This window comes from Anastrepha obliqua, chromosome 1, assembly GCF_027943255.1.
Source record: "Anastrepha obliqua isolate idAnaObli1 chromosome 1, idAnaObli1_1.0, whole genome shotgun sequence".
Taxonomy (NCBI): Eukaryota; Metazoa; Arthropoda; class Insecta; order Diptera; family Tephritidae; genus Anastrepha; species Anastrepha obliqua.
The window spans coordinates 75,523,792-75,531,202 of NC_072892.1; the positions used below are offsets into that span (position 1 = coordinate 75,523,792).

Sequence of the window (7,411 nt, forward strand, 5' to 3'; positions counted from 1 at the left end):
TATTATATTCGACATACACAAAATAAACCCTGAAAAAATTATATGGCCAGTAACAACTAACAAAAAACTTATCTTGATTATCTAAACCGCAACTATCTTTAACAATACAAGAAAAATAGACTGTGGAATGTCAGATAACGCAGCCATTTACGAAAAGTGGAACTCATTCAATGTTATACCGTCTAATTACTGCTCTAGTACTATGTCTGCACTAGACACAATCTATTACCATTACTATACAATAATCTCATCGAGCAACCCTGTCTTAGGATTCTTAATGACTCTTCGTTTTAGCCCCTGGCCACGCTCCAGCATGCATGTCCAGCAGGCTTTTATGTGTGCGTGTTGGGTGACACTCGTACTTGCTTCGTGTAACACATACTTGTTGTCGGCTTTTGCATGATGAAAATCAAAAATTTTAAATATTAGCGTCAAGCACCCGACGCGCACACATATAAGCTGCAGAACATACATGCTTGAGCGTCACCAGGAGCTATTTCTCCAAGCGTGAGCAAGTGGCGAATATATAAAGCAACTGTTCTTAAAGACAAGTGCACAATCTATTACCATTACTATTCAATAATTTCTTCGAGCAACCCTGCCTTAGGATTCTTAATGCCTCTTCGTTTCACCAAGCGTGAGCAAGTGGCGAATAAATCACGCAACTATTACAAAACACCTCTTCTTTTCGTCAAGCATAAACAGGTGGCAAACAGATGAAGCAACTGGAATAAAAGAGCACATTATTGCAAAAGCTAAACTTCGCGAACCGACTGGCAACAATAGGGAACGAATGAGATGCCAAAATAAAAAGATGATTTCGCTCTGATAGCGACAACAGATGGCGGAACAGAACTCGCCAGTAGATATGAGCTCGCAGATCTAGATATTACGATAATTACTAACCACATGGTGTAAATTTCGCTTGGTAACAATACAGTTGCTAAGGAAAGTCACATTGCAGTGATTGCATTACATGAAATTACATTCACATATGCATTAATTACCAATAAATCAACAAAATTAATCTTTCCATTCACAAATTGCAGATTACCAGCCAAATTGACAGTCACCTGTCAATACTGTAGTGAAAGGTTTTTCTTCATAGAAATTAATTTGGGGTTTTTGGTTTTTTTAATTATTATTAAATGTAGCTAATTTAGTAATAGGTAAATAGGTAATTTAATTGCGCGGTTGGCTGCTCATAATAAACAGTTGGAAGAAGTCCGCAAACGACCTTAACCGGGGTTTCACAAAATTATGGCAGCAATACACATTCGAAATTCTATATTACATTTCATAATAAATAATAAGAGGACAAAGAGTTTATGGGCACACGCTTTTTTCTGTTATAAGAATGCATAATTAATAATACCTAACAAACATATTATTAGAATTATGTCTACAAACCTGTTTTCTTTGCCGGCATCCATTTTATTTAGTTTTTACTTTAACGTTTTTCCTTGCACGCCTAAAAATATTAATATATTACATAGAAAGTACAGGGTTGTATGTAAAAAAGGCTGGTAATAATCTAGGATTATTTTATAATCTCAGATTTCGGGAAAAAATTTTGTATGGGAAATCTCGGTTTTTAACTACGGATTGGGAGTTAACGACGAAAAAGTAGACCATCATAAAAGTGCAAGAGAGATTTAAAAATTATTGAAAAAAAGAAGTGGTCGTCCTCTCGTGTATCGAACCAGTGCAGCCATAAAAGCCCGTCGAGAAAGAATTCGCAAAAGTACTCTTAGAAAGCAAAAAATCATGTAATCACAAATAATTGCGGATGATCTCCACATTAAAGCTTTCCGTCGCTCAACTGGTCATTTTTTGATAACGCTCTTGGAAAAAATTAGACTCGAAAGATACAAGTAATGTCTTCGGTGGCACGTGGTCAACGGCCACGAAAAGTTTCTTTTCACAAATGAGTAAACTTTCACTGTTTTTAGAAGAAGTTTTTAATAAGCAAAGCGACGAAATCAATGCTAAAACTTCTAAAGATGCAAAAATAGTTGTTCTAAGGGTTCAGCGTGGCCACCATCCAGTTTCTGTAATGGTTTGGTGGGGAGTGTTTTGCAAAGGCGTCACATCTCTTCATTTCTGTGAAAAAGGGGTTAAGACCGAGGCGAAATTGTACCAAGGGTTGTCTTAGAAGGCGCGGTGAAGCAGTTGAGCAGTACTCTCTTCAATGGTGAGCGTTGGAAGGCTTCCAGCAAAATTACGCTCCTGCCTATAAGGCAAAAACCACCCCGCAGTGGCTTAACAACAATATGTCTGGGTTCATAGCCGCAGAAGATTGGCTGTATGGCAGTCAAGATCTGAACCCATTGGATTGCAGTTTGTGGTCTGAATTGGAGAACATGACCTGTCGAAAACTTCACAGAAATTTGGAGAGCTTCAAAAAATCTTTGGCTCTAGCAGCGACGTCAATATTCATGGAACCCGTGCGTGCTGCGATAGCTGTATGGCCCAACCATTTGAAGGCTTGTGTAAAAAGAAATGGAGACCATTTCGAATGAAAATATTTTTTTTTTCTATTAACATGATTAAGTAACACTACCTTCATTAAAAAAAGTATAATTTTATATCTACTTGTAACAGAACTTACAACACTAAGTATAACCAGAGGTGCATGCGCATGGGGTATTCAGTTGTAGTTGTAATTTTTCGCCGTAGGTATGGCTTACGTCAAAATGATATGCTTTGTTTGTATGTATTGGTATGTTTACATTTGCAATTGTACGTTGACGTGATGCTTGGACCAAACGCAACAACAAATACATGTAGGGTTTTACTTATATGTGGTTGCTGTCACATATAATAAATTCGCCTTGTGTAAAGCGTATATATATGTATATACTAGCAAACCCGGCCCGCTTCGCTGGACACACTAAAATAGAATAGATATGGTTTAGAACAGAAAAGATTTGGTTTTCATATTATTTATTTCTTTATTCTTATTCAAGCGCTTTGGCATAAACAATATTTTTTGTTTTTGAGTAAATATATAATGTTGTTGGCTTCCCAACACGTGAACAGCCAACGTATAGTGGACCATGGGTGAATACTGGTTCTTCTAAATTCCTCCCGCATATTTCTAAAGTTTGCCCTTGTGATTTATTAATAGTTATTGCAAATGCTAAACGAATGGGCAGTTGCAAACGCTTGAATTCAAATGGCAATTCAGGTGGAATCATTTAAATTCTTGGTATTAGAACGTCTTCATTCTTGAATTTGCCAATTAAAATAGTTGCTTGGATAACATTATTCATCAATCGTTTGACTACTTCATTTTGTTTTTGACGTTCTTCTGATGTCGCGTTATTCCGGGCATTTCTCATGCGCCTGTTATTATTTGTCGAACGACCAATATGATTACGTGATTGTCTTGGCATTTGTACTGTAATAAACATGATTGTAATTATGGTCCCAAGTCCACATGGTCAGGATTATTTTATTTTGTTGTGATTTTCTTAAATCATCTCTTTTCTTCTCAAAATTGTTGGCAATTTGCATGATAAGACTATTAATTTTTTCATCAAAGTTACGCATTTTTCGTGCTCTTCTTTTGCATCCTTTAACAATTTCTTTTATTTTTTAATTTTTTTTTTTACCATTTATTTTCACTCATGGTGTATCGTAGCTTATCGCATATGAACCGAAAAAATAAATCCACAAAACATAATTCCATTTGAACATTCGGATTTCACATTAAATTCTCAAATTTCGTAAGAAATTATTCACTGTTCCAAAATCCACTCCAAAAAAATTCACAAAAAATGTTTACACTTTGCACTTACGTCTTGGTATCCGATTCTTAAATTTTTAAAATACAAACCTTCTCCACATGTGTCTCTTCAATGTGGCAAAGTTTGGTTAAAATCGGCTCAACCGATTCTCCGTAAAGTTCATCACAACGCGAAAAACGTCTGAATTTTTAAATATATAGATATACATATATATATGTATGCATAATTGGCCCGTACACCCTTTTTGGGTGTTTGGCCGAGCTCCTCCTCCTATTTGCGGTGTGCGTCTTGAGGTTGCTCCACAAATAGAGGGAACTACAGTTTCAAGCCGACTCCGAACGGCAGATATTTTTATGAGGAGCTTTTTCATGGCAGAACGGAGGTTTGCCATTACCTGCCGAGGGACGGCCATTCGGCTACGGCGGCCGCCATCTCATATTTTCTGGCGGGTTGGGTCTCGGCATCTGCTGTCGCTATCAAGGCGAATTCATGTTTTTATTTTAGTATCTCGTTCGTTTGCTATTGTTGCCAGTTGGTTTTCGAAGTTGCCCGTTCGCAACAATATTTATGGCTAATATGCCGTTTCCACCAAAAGCAAACACCGTGTTTGCAGGAGTTGTGTTTGGGAGAACTGTCAACTGTTTCCACCGAAAGTTTGGGAGAAACTGTGTTTGAACTGTCTTTTGTTGACATTGTGAAATGAGAATTATAAAAATTGATAAAATTATAAAATGGTGCATAAAATTCAATTTGTTATGTTGATTTTATCATTTTATTTTAAAATAATTGATAGTGAGTTGGTCACATATTATTTAAAAAAAAGGTTAAGGGAAAATAAAATAATTTTAAGCGTTGCTGCCAATTTAATGCGTTCGCAAAGTGTATGGTCTTTGGTATGGTAAACAGATTTATGATACATTATTTGTGTATAATGTACATGTATATTTTAGGATGTATTTAGATGTAAATACAAATAAAATTACATATATAAATAAAAGAAATACCTGTTATACTATCCGCAACGAGTTGATTCAGTATTCCTGAGGAAAGATTGTAGATTTATTTGGCTTATTTGACTTATTTTATATTTTGCGCGCACCACTTAACGATTACCACAAGAAAAATATTAAAAAAAAAAAAAAAAAAAAAATAATTGGGGGCGACCGCTATTAGAAAAATGTTTTTATTAATTTTGCTTTCACCGAGATTCGAACCAACGACCTCTCTGTGAATTCCGAATGGTGATCTAGCACCAACCCACTCGGCTACGGCGGCCGTCAATCAAAGACAAATTGCAATCATTGTTGCCATATTTCGATAAGAATGCAATAATAAATGAGGAAAATGAGCAACATTGCCACCACTTAATAATTAAATTAGACGCAAACCCAACAAAACACGCTTTGAAAAGTGGGTTTAGGTATGGAGTTGTGTTTTAATTTTGTATGGGATTTGACAGGTGTTTTGTTTCGTGTTTGCGCTAAGAACACGATAGCGGCTGCGGTGGAAACTTAGTATAATATTGGTAATTTCATCGATTACAGTTGGTACTTTTAAATAACGGTTTATTATTTCGTTGCACGCATACCATGGTGCATTTGTCTATATGCGTAGTACTTTGCATTCAGTCCCATATGTTTATGAGGTTCAGGTTGGGTTAAGTATATATTTGTAGATCAAAATTTCGTTATCCAGTGATAATCCAGATTTTTGATTAGGTAGCTAGTACTTCAGCTTGAGGTATTTGGCAATGATTTACAGTTGCTGATGGACTCGAGCATTTGCGGAGTGTGAAAGTTATCTTTACTTGGCTGGCTTTTTATACGCCACTTATTCAACTGACTTTGTCGAGGTTGTGCTGCAGTAGAGGTGAAGCAGTGAAGGGAAGATCATTTTTGGCCATTAAAGCCATGCCGTCCGAATATGTAGCTGTTATGTGTGCTTTTTGTTAAGAGTTGATCGACAGTAAATAAAATATATAGGACCGGCCCCAGAGCACTACCTCGAGGCACGCCATTGTTTATTTTCACAAGAAAGTGTCTACTCTCTAGGTATGATTTAAGCACCTTGTGAGGCAGATTCATTTTGAGCTTGTATTACAGGCTGCATGCCAGACTATCAAATGCTTGTGTTATGTTTAAAAAGACAGCTGCGCAGTACTCCCTCTTTTCTAGCGCTTCTCTAGCGAATCTATAGACATAATTTACCTGCTTAACGGCCGAATGGTGTAGACGAAATCCAAACTGGAGTGGGAAGCATTTGGTCTCTAGAAAGGAGTGCCTCACGTTATATTAGCTGCAAATTCGCGGAGAGTTGATCTTCTACAAGAGTTGTTTGTTTGTTTTGTTCCGTTCCCGTTGTTTGTTTTGTTAAGTTCCAGAGATCTGTATTTTCTATTATGTTTGGCCAGAATATTATGCGTAGGATTTTAAGGATTTTACACATGTGTTGAATATGCATATCTTAGTATTCCAGGAAATTTGAGAGCTTGACCACATAGTCCTGTCGTCCAAACGCTGCTCTGGCTTTATATACAGTATGTCAATAATGAGTTTTGTCATTGAAAATAAATTAAATGTTTCGACTTCATTAACAAAAACTAGCACTCTTAATTTATAATATCTTTGAGTTCGTTTTTGTACGGGGTCATATTTATTTAAGCATTTAAAGGAAATTAATAAAAAAAACTTTAAATTCTTTGGAAAAACCACTACTAAAACAACAAAAAGAAATAATACACTATTTCGACACTGTCGATTTACATCATTTTGTTTTTTCAATTTCTTTAGAATGTGTTCGCGACTAACTTCGATTTACCGTTATCTCTGCCTTGCAATGATCAGTTTGATACTTTCGCATTACAATTCAGCGAAAAAGTTTTGCTTTATTCGGACTTCAAATTTAAATATTGTGTTTTTAAAATGCCTGGCAAAAGATTATCCTTTGATATTACGCAATTATTATATTATATTTACCACTTGGGTAAAAGTATTAGATAATCATAATGTTATACTGCACCACAACCAAATTTCCGAACCAGAAGGTTATTGGGACGACGTTATATTTTGCGGCGAGACAAAGATAATGCTGTATGACTACGATGGACCGACTATAGAACATTCTGTGAAAAAAAGCGCGCGCTACACATACCTATATCTAATTTTTTTGACGTGATAACGTCTTATAATTCGATTAAGCCGGCTACACGCACGAAAAAATGTATCGTTATCTTGCTCAATGGCCATTACCTTGCTTGAACTGTAAGCGAAAGCGTGGAATGAACGACAAAGAGCACAATCGGCCCCCGCGTTCGGCAACGTTCGACATCTGGCTCTCTTCTACTTGAGTGAGCATATATATGTATGTATATGCGCACATGTATATAAATTCACATATTTGTATTTGCATATGCCTTCTTCCTGTGTGCATGGTAATGAACCATTTCTCTGTTGAGAATAGGACGATGATAGGAAAAGTAGGAAATGAAAGGGGGTGTTTCGAGTGTAATGTGTCTTGAAAAAGGCAAATCGATGATGGTGCTTCTTAGTGTTGTTGACTTATTAACGTCTAATGCACAATCGAAATTGAACATATCTTTCATGAATTTGATAAATGTTTCGTCATGTTTCACGTTTGTGTAAATGTAACTTGACTTATTC

General features: G+C 36.2%; 1 protein-coding gene across 1 annotated transcript in view; it reads right to left on the reverse strand.

Moving 5' to 3' along the window:
* LOC129250270 (alpha/beta hydrolase domain-containing protein 17B) overlaps positions 1-160 on the reverse strand; it is an 11,217-nt gene extending 11,057 nt beyond the window's left edge. The window contains exon 1 of the mRNA XM_054889907.1: positions 1-160. This exon is cut by the window's left edge and continues 615 nt beyond it. The gene's annotated coding sequence lies outside the window, so the exon portion shown is untranslated.
* Between the last annotated feature and the right edge of the window lie 7,251 nt (positions 161-7,411).